This window comes from Petaurus breviceps, unplaced genomic scaffold (genome assembly GCF_028583685.1).
Source record: "Petaurus breviceps papuanus isolate PSGF00001 unplaced genomic scaffold, PetGlider_PUasm1.0 180, whole genome shotgun sequence".
Lineage (NCBI taxonomy): Eukaryota > Metazoa > Chordata > Mammalia > Diprotodontia > Petauridae > Petaurus > Petaurus breviceps.
The window spans coordinates 4,521,392-4,544,362 of NW_027185782.1; the positions used below are offsets into that span (position 1 = coordinate 4,521,392).

The 22,971-nt window shown below is 47.9% G+C and overlaps 1 protein-coding gene across 5 annotated transcripts in view; it reads right to left on the bottom strand.

Moving 5' to 3' along the window:
• The window catches only part of NFIC (nuclear factor I C), a 133,723-nt gene that overhangs the window by 75,925 nt on the left and 34,827 nt on the right, over window positions 1–22,971 (bottom strand). The window lies entirely within an intron of this gene.

The window sequence follows — 22,971 nt, forward strand, 5'->3', positions numbered from 1 at the left end:
TGCAGCCACCCTAGGCCTCATTCTAACTCCTCCCACAAGCTAAGACCTAGGGCCTGCAAAGGGCTAACAGTCCTTATTCTAGGGCCTACCTTCTGGAGCCCTTCCCAACTCTAAGACTCTGTGAGAGTCAGCTTGACATTGTAGATAGATTGCTAGACTTGGGTCTGAAACCCATTGCTGATAAATCATTAGCTATATGGCCATGAGCAAGTCAGTTAAGTTCTCTGAGCCTTAATTTTGTCACCTGTGAAATGGGGATAATAATAAACTACCTCACAGGGTTGTTGTGGGGCTCAAATTAGGTAAGGATTTTGTACATTTTAAAATGCTATATAAATGTCTGCTGCTATGATTAGTTTAGGATTCTCTTATATCTTTGTTGTCAGTCTCACCCTTGGGGAATCTGTTCCTTTAAGAGCCTCCTCCCTGGCTGGGGATGGTCCAGGCTGCCCTTATATAACCCCCGGCCCAGCTGGCCTTGTGTAACCACCGCTTATATAATGATTCCCCAGAAACAGCCTAGTCTGTCTTGCCTGTCAATCTCTGACCAACCTGTCCCTGTCTGTCTGGCCCAACTGGGGGGGGGGGTCAGTGAGGGAGAGGGGGAGGGATGGGATAGCAGTGGGAAGGGCCAGAACCATAGAGGGGCTAGGGACGATGGTGTTTGAGGAGGAAGAGCGGGAAGGGCAGGGAAGAAGCCTCCAGGGTTCTGTATTGGAATCCATCCCAGCTCAAAGGCTGGGAGTTGGGTGTGGCTCTGGCTCTGTGGATGGGTTGCCTGAGATTTTCAGTTTGGGGAGGAATGGGGTACAGAGACAGGGGAGCTCAGGCCTCCAAAGAGTTTTCAGGATCAGCCATGGGAACCTTAGTATCATAGAAGTGCCCAGTCTTAGAACCAAAAAACCTTGGGATCTAAAGGCTCAAAGCATCTTAGAAACATACGACCACAGCATTTTGGGATCCTAGAGGCTCCGAACATGAGAATTCTAGAATCACAAATTGTTAGAATCTGTGTACTCTAGAATCTGAAGATCACAACAAAAATGGAGCACCTTAGACTGTAAGAGTCAGAGAACTTTATAAGAATCTAGGATTCGGAGAACTTTGGACTCTTAGAATGAAACCACAGAATCTGAGAATCAGTCACAAAACTTTAGAATAATAAATCATAAAACTTACAGTTCCAGGACCTTGGAATGCATTCACAGAATTTTAGAATCGCCTAGAATCACAGACACTTAGAATAATTCAAACACAGAATATTAGAATATAGAACTATAGTCTTAGAACCATCAATGCTTAGAATTATGCTGCCACAGAATCTTATAGCCATGGAATCTTACAATAGGACCTTAGAAACATATAATCATGACATCTTAGGACTGAAGAAATTTAGAATCTCAAAGCCATAGTCTTAGATCCATAGATACAGATCTTAGAATTACAGAATCAAGCAGCCATACAATTGTAGAATCACAGAGCTTTGTAATCATGCAATCATAGAATTTTAGGGCGCAGAAACTTAGAATCTTGAAGCTATAGTCTTAAAACCAGCAAAGGCTTAGAACTGTGCAGTCATATAGTCTTAGGGTTCTAGAACCTTACAACCTTAAAATCAGAGAAGATTAAAATTGTGAAGTCATGGAATGTTGGGCTTGCTGAGAAATGTCTACTCTGTACTCCTACATTAGATTACTTGCCATACCCCAAACAAATATTCCACTTTCCCTCCTTGGGTGTTTCCTGTGCCTGGACTGCCTTCCCATTTCCAGCCCTCATTCTCCCATCTTTGTCTGTTAGTATCCTAGTCATCTTTCAAGTCCCCATCAAATACCACCTCCTCCATGAAGCCTCCTCTGATGTCTCCTCACCCCCAAGTGGAAATGATCTCATCATGCGATCTTAATAGTATAGTATACCCTTCATTTATTCTAGGTGGTTCAGTGGGTAGAGCACTGGACCTGGAGTCAGGAAGACCTGAGTCCAAATCCTGCTTCAGACACTTACTGGCTATATGAACCCAGGCAAGTTTAACCTGTTTACCTTAGTTTTCTTCATCTATAAAATGATAATAATAGCACCTACCTACCTACTAGGGCTGTTGTGAGGATAAAATGAGATAATATTTGTAAAGTACTTTGTGAAATTTAAAGCCTTATACAAATGCTATTATTACTATTATTAGAAAAGTTAGTGAGGAACTGTGGCTCAAACTATAAGTATTCTGGGGACTGAAAGAAAAGAATTGTCATTGAAGAGATGAGGGTTAGTTATGGAAGCCTGAATGGAGCAGGTAGCTCTGTTTGCTAAGCCCCAAAGGGGAGTGGGCTGGGGTTCTCTTGCATCTAAGACAGAAAGGGGGAGAGTGCTGTTATTGGAGCCTAAGAATCTCTTTTCTCCAGGCTTGGGCCTTGAAGAGAGGAGATATCTGGAACAGGTTGGTGAGGAATGACCAGATCTTATTACAATGCATCCTTCTCCCACCCACAAAGCATGGACATTTAACCTTTAACCCTCTGTCCTGAGTCAGCCTCTTCTTTGGTCTCTCAACACTTTCTTCATTGGTGGTGAAGGCACCTCCAGTGGTTCAATGAGCACCTCCAAGCAGAAGCCTCCCAAATCCAAATTCAGCCCTAGTCTCTCTCCTGAACTCCAGCTTCATGCACTGTCTCCACTTGCATGTTCTATCTCAAATCCAACATATCCAAGACAGAAATGAATATATTTTCCCCAAAACCTATTGTTCCTCCAACCTTCTCTATTTCTATCGAAGGTCCCACCATCTTTCCAGTTACCCAGGTTCACAATCTTAGAATCATCCCTGACTTTTCCTCTCCCCCACCTCTTATCACCAATCAGTTTGTCAACCAGGGATGGGGAACTTCAGCCTTAAGGCCATACATGACCCTTTGGGTTCTCCAGTTTGGCCCTTTGACTGAATTCAAACTTCACAGAACAAATCCCCTTAATAAAATGATTTGTTCTGTAAAACTTGAACTCAGTCAAAAGGTTGCACCCCAGGACCTCCTGGAAGTTGCTTGCATTAATTCCCTTCTCTCCAATCACCCAGCCTCTGTCCTAGTTTGGGCTCTCACTGCCTATCACCTGGACTGTCACAACAGCCTCCGAATTGATTCTCTTGCCCCCAGCTCACCTTCCATTCAATCTATTAAAGTGATATCCCTCAAACCTACATGTAACTATGTCCCTCTCCTACTCAGAAGTCTTCAATGGCTCCCTATGGCCTCTAGAATAAAACAACAAATCTTCAGCCTGGCATCCGAAGCCCTCCATGACACGGCTTCCACCCACCTTCCCAGTTCTATATCCTATTACTAGGAAAATAATCTCAGAGACACCTAGCACAGCCAGGCCATGGCATTCCGGCCCCACTGGCCTGCGAGCTGCTCCCCACGCGTGGCATACGGGGCCCCCCACCTCTCCCTCCTAGAATCCCTATTTTTGCTTCAAACACGGCCGGGCTCCCCCGGCTCCCCTCCCCAGGCCCCCGGTTCTCTTGTGTCTGCACAGATGTGCACGCGCCCTAGCCCGCGTCAGACGGGAAGCCTCTGGAAGGCAGGACGTGCGTGTCCCTCTGGCCACGGCACTCTCGAGGCCGGTGCAGCGGGCGCTTAACGCTCAGCCCGAGCACTGCGCAGGCCCTTCAAGCCTGGGGTGTCAAGGCCGGACTGCTACGTGTCTCGGGCTGGGGTCCGGTATCCTCGTCTCAATAAATGCCCCCTGGAATCCAAGGAGTGGTCAAATAAAAGCGCTATGAGAGGTGGGAAACCCCTCCTTCCCCGTCCCCTCGGAAAGGGGTGCCGGGAGGGGTGAACGCGGGGTCTTGGACCCGGGGCCAAAGGGCCCTTCACTGCTGTCCGCCTGAAGCGCCCCGTTAGACGGAGGAGGCGGCCGGCTCCCTGTGCGCGCCCCCTGCCGCCGGGGTGGGGGATGGGGGCGGGGAAGAGCCAAGGCCTCCGAGCCTCTCCTGCCTTTCTTGAGGCCGAAGTCGGAGGAGGCCCCGGACCCCGGCGGCCTGGCGGGGGGTGGGGTGAGGCGGCCCCTTTAAGGGAGGCGGGGCGGGGGCGGGGGCGGGGGCGGGCGCTGTCCTCAGGTGACCCGGCGGAGAAGCCGGGGGGGGGGGGGGGGGGGGGGGGGGGGGGGGGGAGGCGGGCGGGCAGCGGGGGGGGGCGGGGCGGGGCACGGAGCCCGCTCTTCCCCATGGATGCGGCCCGGCTGGTGGCAGAAAGAGCCCTTGTTCGCCGCCGCCGCCGCCGCCTTGCTCCTGACCTACATTCCTCCCCATCCCCCAGTGCGCCCAGCCGGGCCGGGCCGGGCCGGGGGTGAGGGCAGTCTGGACGAGGTGCCCACCGTGCACTCAGACCCCCCAGGTTCCGGGGGAGAGAGAGACACAGACACCCAGGGACGGGGGACAGAGAGAGCGTGGGAAAGGGACACAGAGAGGCAGCCAGAGAGGCAGGGGGACACCCGGAGAGACAGAGACGGGGAGAGGGAGACACAGAGACAGAGACGAGCTAATAAATGCTTGTTGTTGGCTGACAATGAGACAGTCAAGGAGAGACAGACGGAAACATGGAGAGGAGACATCACTGGAGAAAGAAACAAAAAGAAACAGGCAAGGGACAGACGGAGAGAGAGAGTGAAAGAAACAGGAGAAGGGAACAAAAAATGGAAGGCGATTGAGGCAGGCAGAGTGGGAGAGAGAGGGGAGCAACAAGAGAGACAGACAGACGGACAGACACAGCGGGAGAGATATCCAGGGGGAGAGAGACATCAAGAGACAGACAGACAGAAAGTGAGGAGGAAAAAACCAAGAAAAGAGAAAGACACAGAGATAAGAGAGACACAATGAGATGGAGAGAAGGCAGAAAAACTGTAGAGAGAAACAGATATCCAAGCAGAATGAGACAGAAAGAAAGAAGGGAAAACAGATGAAGAGATGGAGACAATGAGGGAAGAAGACACATATGGGACAGAGGCAGTGAGAGACGGAGAAACAGAGAGACAGTAGAGCAGGGACATAAAGACAGAGAGACATTGGAGCAAAGACAAACAGAAGTAGGCAAAAAAAAAAAAATAGACACTGGAGAGAGAGAGGAGGAGGGAAAGAATAGGAGGTTGGCCCAGGAACTATTAATAGGATTTAAAGGAGAGGATATGCCAGGTAGGACTAGGATCTAGCTGGTGTGAAATCCCAGCTAGGGACTCTCTGGGGTGAGCCAGTTCCCCAGATCCCCTCCCAATTGGTAGCTCTACTCTCCCATCCCCCTTGGTAATCGGAGGAAAAGGAAATCTAGGTCACCACCCTGGCAGCAGCCCACAGCTGTGGATGTGGATGTGGTGGTGGAGGAGGGGGAGGGCCTCAGGGTCTCTATCCATGCCTATCTATCCTCCCCCCCTTTCCACTACATGAGGAAAGAGGCCCCCACCTGTCAGCCTCATGGTTCTAAGTCTACTTCATAGTACATGAGGCACTAGGGGAAAGGGACTCTGGGTTCCCTGGTGAAGGAAGAGAGGAAGGAGACAAATCAACACTTTCTTCTCCCTTCTCCTCCTCCCACCCTCTTTCCCGATCTCCTCTCCTCCACCCTTCTCTGAAGCCCATGGTAGCTGTAGCAGAAGCAAAAGACAAGGGACAGAACTTCCATTGCCTGGTGCCAGCCCTCACCAGAGCCAGGGAAGCCTATTTCAAGCAGATTGGGCAGGAGCTGAGAGCTAGGACATCCCTAATTGGCCAACCAGGCCCTTGGGAGGGCACCAGCTGTTTATTGCAGCCAAATGCAGGAGAGCCGTCAGATCAATCAGTATCCATTGTCCCAGGATTCCCAAACCCAGATGTACACAGAGACACATCCAGAACCTTAAATAAATATGCAGGGACATCCATACCCAGAAAGATATAAAACAGCCCAAGCATACTCATATGCCCAGATATATCCACCCAAATATATTGCCTCCCATCCTTACAGACACATCCCCATACAAAAATAGATGCACAGGTGCCTTCTCTGGTTCTCTTGAACCTCATCTATGTCTTAGTCTTTGTCTCTCCCCCCTCCCTGGCTTCAGTTCCTTTTCCTGGGCATGCTTTCCTTGCCACCAGCCATGCCATCTGCCTGCTCTGGCACCAGGCTTTCCTGGCCCCTCCTGCATCCTGCCTCTTTGTAGGACATTTCAGTTCACTAACTGGACCCAGGCCTGGGGACTTGTCCACCCCTGGGCAAAGCCAGCCTGGACAACTAGGTGCCAGCTCCCTCTGGCTTAGCAAGGAGGCAGGAGGACTGGGCTCACTGTCCATTTTAATTGCTTTAATTGGGTCTTTAATTGCTTCCAGCGGGACCATGGTTTAGTCCCATAAGGAAATAATCTTAGAACCACAGAAGTTCATACTTAAGATTAGAACTGGAAGGGACCTTATAATATAGAACATCAGAGCTGAAAGAGAGCTTAGAGATCATCAAATCACCCCCACCAACCCCTCCAGTCATTTTACAAAGGGTGAAACTGAACTCAGATAAGGGGAATGATTTATCCAAGATCACACTTAGTGAGCCCCAGGTCTCAGGTCCCAATCCAGGTCTTCTGGCTCCAAGTGCAATGGGAAGTCCATTCCCTGATGCTTTTTTGCTTTGTTCTCTTATCCCTGGACCCTACTCCCATCTGCCTTTTTTTTTTCTGTCTCCCTTTCCCCTGAGGATCCAGAACATTCCTATGCAATCTGCAAAATTGGAGCTCAGACCTAGAAGTAGTTATGATGTGGAGGTGGGGGTAGGGGCACATAAGACTGGGAATCAACAGACCTTGGGTTCCAATTCTTACCTTGGGTAAATCACCTCTTTTGATACTAATTTTCCTTATCTGTCAAATGGTGGTGATGGAGGGGAAGGGGGGCTTTAGGATGATCCCAAAGGTCACTCCCAGTTCTAATTTTTTATGACCTGCCATCCATACCTACTGCTCAGCATTCTAGAACCAGACCCAAGAACTTACCACACTGGAAAATCCCTTAAAACTATACATTTTAAGGGCAGCTAGGTGGCGCAGCGAATAGAGCACCAGCTCTGGAATTAGGAGGACCTGAGTTCAAATCCAGCCTCAGACACTTAACACACACACAAAAAAACTAGACGGGTAATCTTGGGCAAGTCACTTACCCCCAATTGCCCTACCTTCCCCCCTCCAAAAAGCCAAAAAAAACCTATACATTCTAGATCAGATATTATTATCCTGGGGTTCCTGGATCCCCATGAGATCTGTGGATAGATTTCAGGGAATCTACTAGATTCTTTTAAAAAATTATTTTGATATCCATATTTCAATATAATTGCTTTCCATTATGATCCTATATATCCATTTATAAACATTATTTCGAGAAGGGCTCTGTAGACTTCCCCAGACTGACTGCCAAAGGGATCCAGGACCCCAACAAGGTGAAGAACCCCTGTTCTGCATGAACATGCAGAGTGGCACAGCAGGAACCTGACTTTAGGACCAGTAGTTCAAAAGTCTCCACCCTATGAAGCCTGTACACTTGCTGTTCTAGACCACATCTGCCTTTCTTACTCCTCCTCATGAAAGAGGACTCACTCTTCAAACATCTGCAAGCAGTAATCATTTCCTCCCTAAGTCTTTTCTTTCCCATGATAAACACCCTCAGCTGCTTCAACTCATCTTTGTAAAGTCTAGTTTCCAGTTTCTTCCCCTTCCTGGTTGTCCTGGTCTGGATGTGCTCCAATTTGTCGATGTCCTTCCTAAAACGGGGCACCCAGGATTGTTCCTAATCTCCAAATGTGGCCTGACTAGGACACAGTGAGGCTACTGCCTCCCTACTTGGGACCCCATGCTTTTATAAAAACAGCCTAAAATTGAATCCAAGCTTTGGGTTGCCATTCCACCCACATGACTCATCTTAAGCTTGTGAGCTATGCACACTTAAACCTCCAGAGCATTTTCTGTGTTATGTGTTGTCCAGGCTTGTTGCCCTCATCCTTCCTTGGCTGGCTGATTTTTTGAACCCAAATGTAGGGCTTTTACATTGAACTTTATTAGATTTCTTCTTATTAGATTTGGACCATTGTTTAGGATGCCACATACCTAGCAAGTGATAGAAGTGGGACTGAAACCCAAGGGGACAGATTTTAGCCCCTAACTGTCCTCTTTCTCCAATGTGTAAGTCTGATTTCCCCAACTAGACTATTTAAATTTGAGGGCTGAGAATAGTTATCCACTAATCTCCCCACAGTGTAGTGAGCACAGTGGCTTTTATATGGTAAGCTCTCTATAAAAGTTTGGCTGTCTGATTGAAAGGCCAAGAGTGAGGGCACTTCTGGAAAGTACATATGTAGGGCTATGAAAAGTGAAGAAGGGACCAGGGACTGTCAGCTAAGGAGACATCCCAGGTATGTGGGGAGGGGGATGTGATGAAGCTGGGCCCTGCCCTAACACAGGGGACCCAGGACCTATTCTCCTGCTCCTTTCCAGCTGATCTATGTTTAAAAATGGGGTGCAATGCAAAGAACTAGACCAAAAGGGAAGACACCTGGCATCTGGGCTACTCACACTGGGTAACCTTGGCCAAGTCACTTCTCTGAGGTCTAGTTCCCTGCTCTGTAAAATGTGGAGGTTGGATTAGTTTTGTGGGGACCTTCCAGTGCTGAGAATATAAATTCCCTCTCAATAGTGGGCAATAATCCAAGGTAAGGGATGGAAGGGAAGCGGAGTAGGAGGCAAAGGAAAGAATGTTCCAGCTGCCCCTCCCCTGCCCAGCCCCCAACCCCTTGGAGCCCTCAATTACTTTGGGCACCAGGCCAGGATGGCAGCTACAAACCCATTATTGGGCAGGGGGCATGCCAAAGGGAGTGGAGGACAGGTGGGAGTTACTGAGCCTACTTACCCAGACCCCATTCTCAGGCTCAGGAGTGCCACCCCCCCCCCCAACAGATAATGCCAGAGTAACAGCAGGGAGGCCTGGGATTAGGGAGGGAGGGGCCCAGGTTTCCATTTCTGCAAATATGCATATGGATTTATTTGAGTAACCTTTTGCTTCCTACACTCTCTCTCTGTCTGTCTCTGTCTCTCTGTTTCTGTCTCTGTCTCTCTCAATGCTGCAAAACCCCTTTGTGAAGAGACCATAAGACTCAGCTTACTTCCTATTCCCTGGAGTAGCTCAACACCCTGAACGTACACATGGTGGTCATACACACACATACTCAAACACAGAAATATAGACAACGCACTTAGACCCAGCAGGGGTCTTGAAGATCATCAGCTATGATTAGGGTTATATTCCCCCCAATCCCCATACCTGGATCCAGAGCTCTCACCAGCGCCCAGATGGGGAATCAAGGAGAACTACACTGTTGATGTGCTCTGTGATTTCTCCTTCTCTGGGCTTCAGCCTCAGCAGTGGGATGGGTCAAGTCCCGTGGGTTTTACCCAGCCCACCTGGGGGCAGCTGGAAGAGAGCTGCCTAGAGCTATAGAAAGCTTGATGATTGATATCGTCATTAATAATCATAACTGTTATTCACAGTGAAACCATCCCATCTCTCATCAGGCACTTCATATATTTCCCCCAGCGAATCTCTCAGTAGGATCTTGACTACATCTGGGGAGGCAGATTGGATTCCCTGCTTCCAACCTGCAACCCAACTTCCACACGGACCCCAAGGTACACCAGAATTCTGACCACGTCCTTGGCTGCCTCGCTAAAGAAACCTCTCTGTTTCCCTATCTCCTCTGGCTAAAATGTGAGCTCTTCAGTGTGACTTTCCACCTGAAATGCATGTTACTCCCCTTCTCTTACTCTCTGCTCCAGTCCTTATCTCCTGCCGGCTCACTTGGAAATCACTTCCCCCTTGAACGGTTAGAATCCCCACCTTCATTCAAGGTTCAGCTCTCACAACACGGTCTCTGAGGACCCTTCTTCAGCTGGTCTGAAATCTCTCTTCCTCAGTGGATATGCTTATTTGTGACTTGTGTGTTTGTATGTTGTACTCCCTATCACCCATTCCCAGGAGTGGGAATGTAAGCTCTTTGAGGAGAAGAACTAGTTTTTTATTTTGTCTTTGTATGCCCAGCATCTAGCACTGTCTTTGTATACAGTGAGCACAGTAGACAGCATAATTAGTGCTAATTGGATTGTACTGGATTTGGAAGGGGAGCAAAGATTGTGATCCCCATTTTATAGATGAGGAAATTAAAGCCTAGAGAAGGGAAGTCTCTTGCCCGAAGTCATGAGAACAGCTGGCACTAGAACCCAGGTTCCCCAAGGATATCCCAAGGATCCTCCTTGTATCATGCTGCCACTGAAAAGATGATCAGGGTACTGGGAGAAAAAGCAGATGTCCTTGTTTGCTATCCTGACCTCTGCAACAGTTATGGTATGGCTTGGGGGACTGTCTAGTCTAGTCCAGCCTCTCACCCTGTGTAGGAATTTCCCTCATAGCCTATTGGAGCAGGAAAGGGGTGAGCCATCCAGCCTTTGCTTGAATATCTATCTCCAAGGGCCATTATTGGGCAGCTCTGATTTTTAAGAGTCTTCTTTTAGATTAGGGTTAGGCCCAAAGTTCAGGCTTCATGATATGGAATGTGTCCAGAATGAAGGAGACCATGGTCCCTTTATGATTGGAGCTCTCTGGTCAGCTTCCATCCTGATTATTGTGTTCAGTTCTATAAGGAGGGCAAGTAGAATAGGGAGGGGACTGGAAACCAGGCCATTCAAGGATTTGTTGAAGGGACTAGGGATGTTTGGCTTGGAAAAGAGAAGATGGAGGGGAAACAATGGACATCTTCAAATACTTAAATGGTTGCAGAAGGGCTTAGCTCAAATCCTCTCGTCTGCAAGAAGTCCCCCTCTGAGATCACCTCCAATTTATTGTGCATGTAGCTCGTTTGTGCAGTTGTTTGCGTGTTTTCTCCCCCATTGCACGGAGCCCCTTGAGAGAAGGGATTATTTTTTGCCCTCCTTTGTATCCACAGCACTTAGCATAGAGCCTAGCACATAGCAGGAGCTCAATAAATGCTTGTTGACTCGACTTGGTCTCAGAAGAGAAAGTCGGGGAAGTTTGACATCTGATGTAATAATTTTTTAAAATCCTAACAATTAGAGTTGACCAGAAGTGAAATGGACTGTTTTCAGGAGATAAAATCCCCATCCCTGAGGGTTCTCAGAGTCTGGAAGACCCATGTAAATGTAACCCTCCTATATTTCTCAGTCAGGCCCCTGCTCTTAGGGGAGGGAATGTGGTACAGTGGGGAGAACAATGGATTTGGTGAGGAGACCTGGATTCAAATCCTGACTGCTATGTATTACCTGTGTGCCCTTGGGCACATGACATAACCTCTCTAAGGGTAAGTTGTTTATGTATAAAACTGGGGAGTTGGCCTACACATCCCCTGGCATCCCATCTAGCTCCAGATTTATATAATCCTATGATTCTTGGTCGCTTGGTGAGCCCCCACCCCCCTGAGCCTTCCCTATTCAGAAGGTAATCAGTTTATCTTTCAGCCTGGAGACTAGTCCCTGTTCTGTCCCTAGACAGTAGGGAGCCTGGATGTCCCTCCCCAACCTTCCCTCCATAGATGGTACCATACCCCTCCCCACTCCAAAATCGAGTGGCTCCCCAGTTATTAACCTCCCCTCCCAATCCCTCAATGATGTCTCTCCTCAAAGAAAGCCACAGGTCAGCTAATCGAGGATGGAAGGCCTCTCTCTCTTCCATCCCTCTCACTTCCACAGACTCAGTGCCTCCCGCCCCCAACACCCTGCTCTCTATAAATAAGTAATGGTAGCAGTGTCTGAGACAGCCGCTCCGTATAAACAAACCTCACAGAGAAGCAATGTTCCCAGCACAGACAGCAGATCCATTTGTCATAGGGCCCAGCCGGAACGCCAGCTACCCTGGGCCCAGGCTCCAGCCCTTGAACTGCCTGGCGTCTCCGGCCAAGGGGAAGTTCCGCTCCTCCCATCACTGAGCTGCCCTGATGGGGCTGGGGGCTGGAGGGCTGGATGGGGAAGAAGGTGGATCGATATGGGAGCTGGGTTTCTTTAAAAGATGGGCAGTCAGCATCTCCCTACTCTACAGTGTTGTTATCTCTGACATTTTAAAGATGGGGTCACTAAGACCAAGAGGGGTCAAACAGCTAGTCTAACCAAGCTCACACAGTGAATGCAGCTGATAAGATTTGAATTCAGATCTCTAGCTTTTCAGCCCAGGCTATGAACTCCTGTAACAAAGACAACAACAACAATAACCAACATCATTATAGCACTTTATAGCTGACAATGTGCTTTTTACACATTGTCTCACTTGATCTCTCTCTAACCTTGTGGGATAGAGATCTTATCATTACTCCCATTTTACAGAAAAGAAAATTGAGGTACAGAGGCCACACAACTACTGTGACAAAAGGATTTAAACTCTGGTCTTCAGACTCTTGAAGTAATTAGGTGACTCTGGATAGAGAGCTGGGCCTGGAAGCAGGAAGACCTGAGTTCAAATATGGCCTCAGACACTAGCTATGTGACCTTGGACCAATCACTTAACCTTTGTCTGCCTCAATTTCCTCAACTGTAAAATGGGGATAATAATAGCACCTACCTTTCAGGGTTGTTGTGAAGAACAAATGAGATAATGTTTGAAAAAGCTCTTAGCACAGTGCCTGGCACATAGTAAATGCTAAATAAATGTTTGTTCCATTCTTATGTTTCTGGATTTCCACTAGGCCACAGCTGATTCTCAATATTAATAGCTGCCATTTACATAGTACTCTATAGTTACAAAGCACTTTCACAGCCATTATTTCATTTGAGACTCAACAATCCTTCAAAATAGAGAATGCTAGGTATGGCTAGTATATTATTCATGTTTCACGGATGACGAAACTGAAACCCAAAGAGGTAAGTGACAAATCTGGGGTGACAAGCAGTAGGGTCAGCACTGGAACCCAGGGCTGATCTCCAGAAAGAGAGGGAGGGAAGAAACAAAAGTGGGACGGAGCCCGGACTCCTGGGCTAGGACACATAGCAACTTGCTATCTGAATGGATAATGGATAATGGATCCCCATAGTAGAATGGGAAAAGCTCTTGGTTTAAGTTCTGTCTCTGTCACTTAGCAGTTCTTTTATGTTGGGCAAATCTCTCCTCTCCAGGCCTTAGTTCTTAACTCTATAAAATGGGCACAGATATAACTTTTACTGTCTATTTCATAAGGCTACAAATGAGGACAAAAAATAATATGTTAATAGCCTGTATCAATAGGAGTTATTATATTCCATGAAGAGTTCTTGATTTTCCCACACTAAGCCTCCCCATTCTCAGACAGACCCTAGGACTCAGCTCATCAGAAGGGGTCTTATAGGGAACCAGGGATAGGAGAGCCAGTAACCATGATGCAGAAATAGCAAAGCCCCTTCACCTCCATCCCAAGCCTCTCCCAGATGCTTTTCTTAGCCCCCACAGGCTACTGCTACTTCTGTTCCAGGCCACAACCTCCCCTTCTCTTCACCCCACCTTTAGATGAGACCAAATAGAACTCTTTGAGGACCACATGAACTGGAGTTAGAGCTGGAGGGGACAGAGGCCAAAAGCTCAAGAGGCTAACAGCTCCCCCCATCTGCCCAGGATGCACACAAACCCTCATTCAATTATTCATGAACAAATATTTATTAAGGACCCACTATGCCCAGAGTCTCTAGCAAACACAAACTATTAGAGGTCCCTGGCCTCATGAAGCTTACATTCTATTAGGTCATTAGACATATGCACAGATATCTATGATGCACAGTGTTCCATTGGCTCAGAAGTCAGAAAAGTCTTTCCAGCACTCGCTAGCTGCGTGTCATTGGGCAAATCTTTTAACCTTCCTAAATCTTTGTTTCCTAATCTGTAAAATGGGGAAGAAGGTTGTATTCAGTGACCTCCAAGGTCTCTTTAAGCGCTAGATCTATGATCCCATGATCCCAAGTGCATCAGAGAAGTGCAGAAGATGTTACATCAGATTCAAGGGGGAAGGCCATGCCTAACTGAGGGAGAGGGTCAGGGTGTGCTACACAGAGCATTTGAGATAGGCTTTAAAAGATGGATAGACAGAGAAGAGGAGGGAGGGCATTCCAGGGAAGAACATCATGAGCCAAGGTGCAGAGAAAAGAGAGTACATTGTTGAAGGGCAAGATAATGAACTGTCCAGTATAACTAGAACCTATGGTACTTAGAGGGAAACAATATGAGATAAGGCTGGAAAGATACAGTGGCATCATACTATGGAAGCCCTTCAAGGTCAGGTAAAATTGAGCCACTGAAGATTTTTTGAAGACAAGAAAAATATGACTAGGTCTACATGTAAGTAAGGTTATTGTGGTATTAGTAGGAAGAATGGATTGGTGGGGAGAGTGTTGGGGAGGCAGGAAGACCTCTTTCAAGGCTATTGCAATGATCCAGGGAGTAGCAGTGAGGGTCTGTAATAAAGGGCAGTCACAGGACTAGAAAACAGGGGGCAATCATGAGAAATTGTGGAGGGGAAACTGACCAGATTCACTAACTGATGTGCAGGAAAGATGAAGCAGTGGGAAGGAACAAAGAGAGCCCCATGCTTACTGACATGGGCGCCTTGGTGAATGATGATGTCACAGGAAGAAATAATGAAGTCAGGAGGATGAGCAGGTGCAGTGGGAAGGATAACCAGCCGTTTTGTTTTTTAGCATATTACTTTTGAGGTGCTGATGAGACATTCAGCTGGAGATGATGGCCAAGAGCTCAGAGGAGAGATTAGACCTGGAGATAACTGATTTAGGAGTCAACAGCATAAAGATGGCAGGTAACAGTGAGGGCATGAATGAGATCTAGAGGGGGTGGAGAGAAGAGAAGAGAGCTACAGACAGACTTTTGAGGAACACTTATTAAGGGATCAAGATAGTGTCTCTTGAAGCTATGGGAAGAGAAAGTGGCCAGAAGGAAGGAGTGCCAGCCGTGCCAGAAACTTTCAAGAGATCAAGGAAGATGAGAACTGATAAAAGGTTCACTGGACAGAGTGCTGAGCCTGGAGTCAGGAGGACCTGAGTTCAAATAGGACCTCAGACACTTCCTAGCTATGTGACCCTGGGCAAGTCACTTAATCCTGTTTGCCTCGGTTTCCTCATCTGTAAAATGAGCTGAAGAAGGAAATAGCAAACCACTCTAATATCTTTGCCAAAGAAAACCCCAAATGGGGTCATGAAGAGCAGGACACAACTGAATGACCAAACAACAAAAATCTAGCAATCAGATCATTGGTGGACATTGAGAAAGCAGTTTTAGTAGTGGCTGGGGTGAAAGCCAAATTACAGGAGGTAGGAGAAAGCAACTTGTGAGTAAGTGGAGGCAACAGGAGTATTTCTTTTTTTCAAGCAATTCAGTAGTGATGAGGAGGAGAGAGATGGGATGGAACTTAAAAACCAAGGAGAGGGTTTGGTTTGGTTTTTTGTTTTTAAAGATCAGAGTAGCTGATTGTGCCATATAATCCCCATATTCACCAATCCTGGCACTTGGGGATACATGGACATGTAAACACATTTTGTCACAAATGTAACCACATATATGTATATACACAGAAGCAGGGAGCAGCATTCGGACGGCCTGCTGGATTTTGAATCAAGGGTCCTGGGTTCAAATACACATAGTGCTTCACGGCTTGCAAAATATTTTACAATCATTACCTCCTTTGATACAACAACCTGGGAAGTAGGTGCTATTATTATCCTCATTTTACAGAGAGGGAAACTAAGGCAGAGATTGTACAGGGTCTCACAGTTATTAAGTGTCTGAGGTCAAATGTGACTCCAAGGCCAGTGTTCTATCCACTGGACCACCTAGCTACACATTCCCTATGTGATGTTGGGCAAGTTATATAATGTCTGTCAAATGAGGGGCTTGGCCCAAGTGGTCTCTAGTCTCCCCCAGCTCAAAAGTGATGAACCTGTGGTTTTACATAACAAAAAACACTTTTACAAAAATATATAGACAAAGATACACGGACATATTTTAATAGTGCAAAGACAATCATATTCTTCCACAAATAGACACATACATGTGATACAAAGAAATATGTTCTGATACAAACATATAACACATTCTTACACACGAACACAATACAAACATCAACACATACTGTTCACAAGGACATTGACTCCTACAAATGGACACACACACACACAGACACTTTGACAGACACACACATGTGCAATCCCTCTCAGTTCCATGGCTCACCTTGTCATGATGAAAAGAGCAAAGAACTGGGTTTATAGCTCAGCTCCAGCCTATGACCACAGGATCACAACTCTCAGAACTGGAAGGTACCAGAGAGTCCATCTGTTCCAACCCTTACCTGAGCAGGAATCTCCCTACCCCATTCAAGATACCCTTGAAAACTGGCTATTTACCCTTTACTTGCAAACCTCCAGTGGAGGGAAAGCCACTCTATGATCTCTCTGTACTTCAGTTTCCCCTTCTGTAAAAATAAGGTTAATAATCCCGGGTCTGTAGACCTCATGGGGCCATGGCAAGACTCAGAGGAGAGAGGGAATGGGTGTGAATGATTGGAGTTGTAGAGTGGTATATAAATAAATGTGAGGTTCTTTGCACCACCCTAGGGAGGGTGTGTGTGTGTGTGTGTGTGTGTGTGTGTGCGCGCGCGCCCGCGTGCGCGCGCCTGTATTTTTGTTTGGGAGACAATCAAGGCTATCCCCTTGGCGAGGCCTGAAGCCACTGAAGCCAAGAGCTGGGGCTCCTCCCAGGCCCCTATAGTCTGAGCCTTTTCCCACACCAAACACTAGGCCTAGGGAAGAGGAGACACTCAAGGTCACTGGCAGATTGATTCAGGAAGTTTCCTTGCTCTCCAGACCACACCACAGCCAGTGGTTCCAACACATAACAGCAGAAACAGGAAACAGACAGGGATGAGGGGTGCTCAGTCAGTTTTTATTCTGGGTCCAGGCAGTGGGGGCAGACTTGGGTGAGAGAACCAAGTTTGTCCCTTTTCTTGGCCAGAGACCCTCCTCTTAGCTTCCTGCTTAGGAGACCCTCCTCTTAGCCACTGGAAGCAGGAAGTTACCTTATTTGATAAACTGGGGAAAGTCTGATAGTCAAAAGACCTGGCTGGATCTGAGGTCTGAATTTGACACTGACCTGCTGTGAGACCTTGGACAAAGTCTCAGTTTCCACATCTGTAAAAAGGGATTGCACTTCAGATGGACTTTAGATGACTTCTTCCCTTCATTTCACAAATGAGAAGACTGAGGCCCAGAGAGGCTGAGTGACTGTTTTAAACAGGTAGTATCAGAAGTGGGATTTGAACCCAGATTTTCAGATTCCAAAGCTAGTGTCCTTTCTCCTGTGCTACCTTCTTCTATCCTAGAAGTCATACTATGATATTGATAATAACTAATAACTCTCACTAGTTCACAAATAATTATTCCCATTTTACCAATAATCAAACTCAAAGCTCAGAGCCCACAGTCCCCCAGTTAGAAAGTGGCAACAAAGCCAGGGTTATAAGACAATTCTCTGGTTCTAGTGGCAGGAACTCCTTCCAGGCCACTGTGCTGCTTCCTCTTCTCCCGTCCTGTACCCAGCTCTGTGGCATATATTCCACTAAGGTAAAGAAGGACACAGCACTCTCTATATGTGTACCCTGTCACCTGGCCTGGGACTTCTCCCCCCCCAGGCTCCCCAGCTCTGTTGAGAGATTCAGACAATTATCCACAGCTGGTACTCATCCCCAGCTCAGGCCAGCCCCTGTCGGCCCCTCCAGGGCATCCTTCCCACCCCCAAACCATCCTCATGGCCCTAGTACACTGATCCAGCCTTTCTGGGAGGCGACCCCCATCCCCTTTCTCATCCTCCCACCGACTGCCCGCTTGGGAGTCTGGCATAGACAGAGACAGAAGGAAGAATGGGCACAGGAGGCTGGGCACAGTGTGCTGGGCAGATGGAGGCCATCTGGCTGCGCTGGCAGCCGGCTGACAGGAGGCAGATGCGGCTGAGCCCAGTGCTGGCACCCCCTCCTGCCTGCCCCTCCCCCCTGCCGCCGCTGCTGGCATCTCTCAGGGTTTGGATTTCTCAGGGAAGGCCTGTGGGGGGAAGGGAAGAGGTTAAGAGCCAGCTAGCAGGCTCTCTCTCTCTCTCTCTCTCTCTCTCTCTCTCTCTCTCTCTCTCTCTCTCTCTCTCTCTCTCTCTCTCTCTCTCTCTCTCTCTCTCTTACTTGCTCCTCCCAGCCCCCACTTCCCATCAGCCCAGACACATCTGGAGTTCAAGTTCAGGGGTAGACCTCTTGTCCCTGTAGGCTGGGACAGGGCTCCTAGCTAAGGGCTGAGCTTTGCCCTTACTGGGGTTAGCCCGGCCTCCCCACACCTCCTACTCTCCCCAGGGTTTCCTAGCTAGGCAGGGTAGGAAGCCTGAGTATGGGATCTCTTATCCCCTCTCCCTTACAGATTATTGTTCCCCCACTTCCAGACTTGTCTCAAAGCACTCCTCCCACTCCCTCAGAACAGACCCCAAGACATGCTTCACTCCCATCCCTGAATTCACCATATGTAAAGGCCCTGCCTGTGCTCTCCCCCGAACCTGAAACACCCCAACATCGCAATCCCCAAACAACCTGCCCCAACTTCTCAACATGGCCACTAACTCACCTCTTCACACATGTCTCTACCAGTATATTTCTCCCTTTTTCTCGCATGCAAACACAAACTACATGAGTGAAACTATTGTACACACCCATGCCCCCCCCAGTAGTAACAGAAGTTCACTAAGTATCAGGAGGCAGGTTGATACAGTGGAAAGAAGGCTGAATTCTGGACCAAAGGACCCTTGATTCAAATCCCTACTCTTCTTCTTGGTACCTGTGTGACCTGAAGGAAGCCATTTGACTTCCATGCTCCCTACTTTCTTCATCTACAAAAGAAAGGGTTGGACTAGGTGACCCACAAACCCACACAGGCCATCCCAGTGCACCTTCAGACACACACACGGACAGCATTTCCACACCACAGCCCTGTAGAATCACAGTTGATTAGAGCTGGAAGAAGTTTTAAAGATGATGATCTGTTCTGACTTTCTCCTTTTACAAGTGGGGAAACTGAGGCCCAGAGAGAAAAATAGCCTTGCCCAAGGCATACAATTTGTTAGTGGCTCAGCCAGGCCTTGAACCTTGATTGGTAGATTCTGAGTCTAAAGGCTTTTTCCCTGGACCCTGCTGCATTTCCCTTCACCATTGTATTACTGCTATGACCCTAACAGGATCCAGAGCTAGATTCAGCTTGTCTTATCTCTCTGCCTGTCTCGGGCAGTTTGATCCTCCTCTATAAAAGGAGGGAATTGGACCAGGTGATCCATTAAAGGTCCCTTAAAGCTTGCAAATCCTCTGACCCCATGATCTCTATTTATATATGACCATGCCTGTGATTTTACTTACATCTTCTACCTGTCTCTGTTTGTCTACCTGAGCATCCCACCTCTATAACTTTGCACTGGTTGTCCCTATTCCTAGACTGATCTCGCTCCTCACCTTCTGGCTCTTCAGGCTTTGTCTCCTAGTGCCTCTTCTCTGAGATGACCTTTCTTCTACTTTGCCATGTATGTTCTGTGCACATAAGTTATTTACTCAATTTCTCCCCTATAAGAACACAAGCTCTCTGAGGGCAAGGACAAAGATTTTGCCTTTTTGGCACTATACGTACCATGTGTGTAGTGCCTAGTACATGGTAAGCACTTCATAATAAATGCCCACTGACTGACTGAACCTGTGCACACCTGTATCTTCACTTCTCCATTTACTTATCTCTTCTGGTCTGTTGCCTTTCCATCATTCATTCATTCATTCATTCACTCACTCATTCGTTCATTAAAGAAATAGCTACTATATAGATGCCTATTCTATATAGAGCTGATTCTAGACCCTTGGGAGTTAAGGGAAAGTCAAGAATAATTTGGTCTTTGCCCTCAGGGAGTTTACAGTTTATTAGGGTGACAGATAAGGGCCCAGAACTACACATCCATGCATCCCTCCATCCAACAACCATTTCTTAAGCATCTACCCTGTGCATGAATCTGTGATTTCACTGACATGAAGGACAACTTTCTGTACCAATGCAGGCCAGCACCTTCTCATCTTGGAGAATTTTCTAGAGTAGTGGTTCTCAAACTTTGGGGTCTCAGGACCTCTTTATACTCTTAAAAAGCATTAACAAGTCTTCCCCTCACCCCCAAGAGCTTTTGTTTAAGTGGGTTATATCTTCAAATATTTGCTTCACTGGAAATTAAAACATCTTAGTATTATCATGAAAATAGCTCTGCCCTCCCTGAGGCCCTGAAAGGGTCTTTCTTGTACTTTGAGAGCTACAGGCCTGAAGTGGTTAAGTGACTTGCCAGGATCACTTAGTCAGTAGTTCTCAGGGCTTAAATCCAGATCTTCCTGAGGTTGAGGTTAACTATCCACTACTCCACACATTTTGGGGAAAGGAAGCACGAAAATGCCCCTGCCTTGAGGGAACTACACAAGTCGGAGGGTGAAAAGGGCCAGGGGAAACCAAGCGTTGGGGTGGGGATCGTATTGGGGAGGATGGAAATGCTGGGCTTAGGGAAGGAGACAAGATCAGGGAAGGCTTCCTGAAAGAGGGGCCATCTGAACCGCTCCTTGAAGGGTGAAGAGGTCTACAATAGCGGGGCTGGCGCTCCTTGCAGCCCCTGCCCGGCTCCCCACAGCTCCCTGGCAATCCCGCCGAGTCAGCAACACGAGGAAGGGAAATTGAGCCGCCCTGATGCAGTGGCGAGCGCGAGCTTGTGTGAGTATGTCTGTGTGAACGTGGGAGTGTGTGCTCTGGTGCACCCCGCCTCCCCCCTCGGCTCCGGAGGTCGGTCCCAGCACATCGATCGGGAGAAATTGATTACCATTACACCGCAAGGGTTTTGACTTTCATCAGCGACCTCCCCGCCCGGCCCAGGAGCCAGAAAGCCACAGGAGCGTCTGCCACAGCCCCTCCACGCCCCAGTCTTCAACTGAACCCCTTCTCCCAGCCCACCCTGGAGCCAGATGGACTGATGTTTCCAAGGCTCCCTCCCCCAGATCCAGGAAAAGGAGCGGGATGCTGGTGGGGCCAGCTCCCAGTAGGCACAGACTTCCCCTCCTGATGTCGGAACTTCTCCAGTCCCTCAGTCCCCCATAAGCGTGGTTTAGGGAGTTCTGGAGCCAGAGGTCCTGCGTTCAAATTCTGCCCCGGAACCTACTACCTGTGTGATCTTATGCAAGTCACCTAACCTCTGTTGGTTTCAGTTTCCCCATTTGAAAATAAGGGAGGTAAAGAAATGACCCCTGAGGTTCTTTCCAGTTCTGGAACCCTGATGCCCTACTGCCCTCCACTGCATTCGCCTCAGCCCTCGGGCTTCACGTTCTTCCTCCAGGCAAGTCCCTTCCTGCTCTTCCCAAGTGGCCCTTTCCTACCTCATTGAGTTGTCCTGCAGAAAGGAGTTCACGGCAGTGATACAGCACTTTGCCTATATATCGCTTCTTTGAATCCCCACAACAGCAACGCATAGTGAGTTAGGTAGGACAGATACTCTTTTTCAGGTAAGGAAACTGAGGCTCAGACACTTACCATTGTCTAAAGTGTCCCCGGTATGCCTCTTCAGGCACTGAAACGTCATCTAGATTAATCCCCTCCTTTTACAGATGAGCCAACTGAGGCCAGAAATGCTAAGCAAGTTGGTCACATGGGCAGTGTCAGATCTGGTGTTTTAACATAGGTTTCCAAATCCAGCACTCTTTCCATCACCTCCATACGGGCTCAAGTCAATGCCACAAGCATTTTCCTGCTTTACATTACACTGTGTTTCCTTATACCAAAGTCAGTGGAGTCAGTGGCTCTGGTCCCCCAAGCCAGGGTCCTCCTAGGGCCCTTAGTACAACCTCTTTTAATAGTGTACACTGAAATCTGTAAAGGACCTTTTCCCAACCAAGGTCGCTTTTGCTCTTCACCACAGCCTCCTCAGCCAGTGAACAGGAGAGGAAACTGAGGCTCAGGCATAAGAAGGATCTTACCCACCTCCTTGTTCCTGCTAAATCAAACACAACAGTACAATTTCCCTGCCTCTATACATTTGTTCAAGTGGTCCCCCTCATATGGAATGTCCCTCTTATTTGATCTACCTTCCTTCCTTCCTTCCTTCCTTCCTTCCTTCCTTCCTTCCTTCCTTCCTTCCTTCCTTCCTTCCTTCCTTCCTTCCTTCCTCCTTCCCTTTCTCCTTCCTTCTGTCCTTCCTTCCTGCCTCCCTTTCTCCTTCTTTCTATCCTTCCTTCTTTCCTTCTTTCTTACTCCCCTCCTCCTACAGCATCTCCTTGCTTTCTTCAAAAGCTCAGTCAGATACTACCTGACATCTACCTTACATGAGACCTTTTTCAGTCTCCGCCCACCCCTTACCATTCTCTCCTTGAAATCACTTTGTACATGCTTTTTGTTCCCTTCTGTGTATCCACCCCAGTAGAATGCAAGCTCTGTGAGGGCACCCCCAGTATGCTGCATACTGTTTTACATATGCTAATGCTCATTCAATTGCTATGCATGTAATAAATGTTCATTCCTTGGAATTTGATTATCTAAGGTCCCATAGGGAGTCAGAGGCAGAGCTGGAAATTCCATCTTCTCCCCTGACCCACCTTCTAAGGGGTCCTGATGAATGGCCTCTATCTCATGTGGCAAGTAGGGTTAGAGGAACGGCAAGAGCCATAACGGTGTGGGAGAAGGGCCCTGGAGAGGAAGTCAGGAGACTGGGCTTCAGTCCTGGCTTGTATGTGTGACTTTAGGAGAATCCCTTTGTCCCTGTTGAGGCTCAGTCCCTCCATTTGTAAGATGAGCAGATCAGACTTATTACCAGGGTTCTTTCCAAGCCTTTGCCTTCCATGTTCAGAAGGCACTCCCATG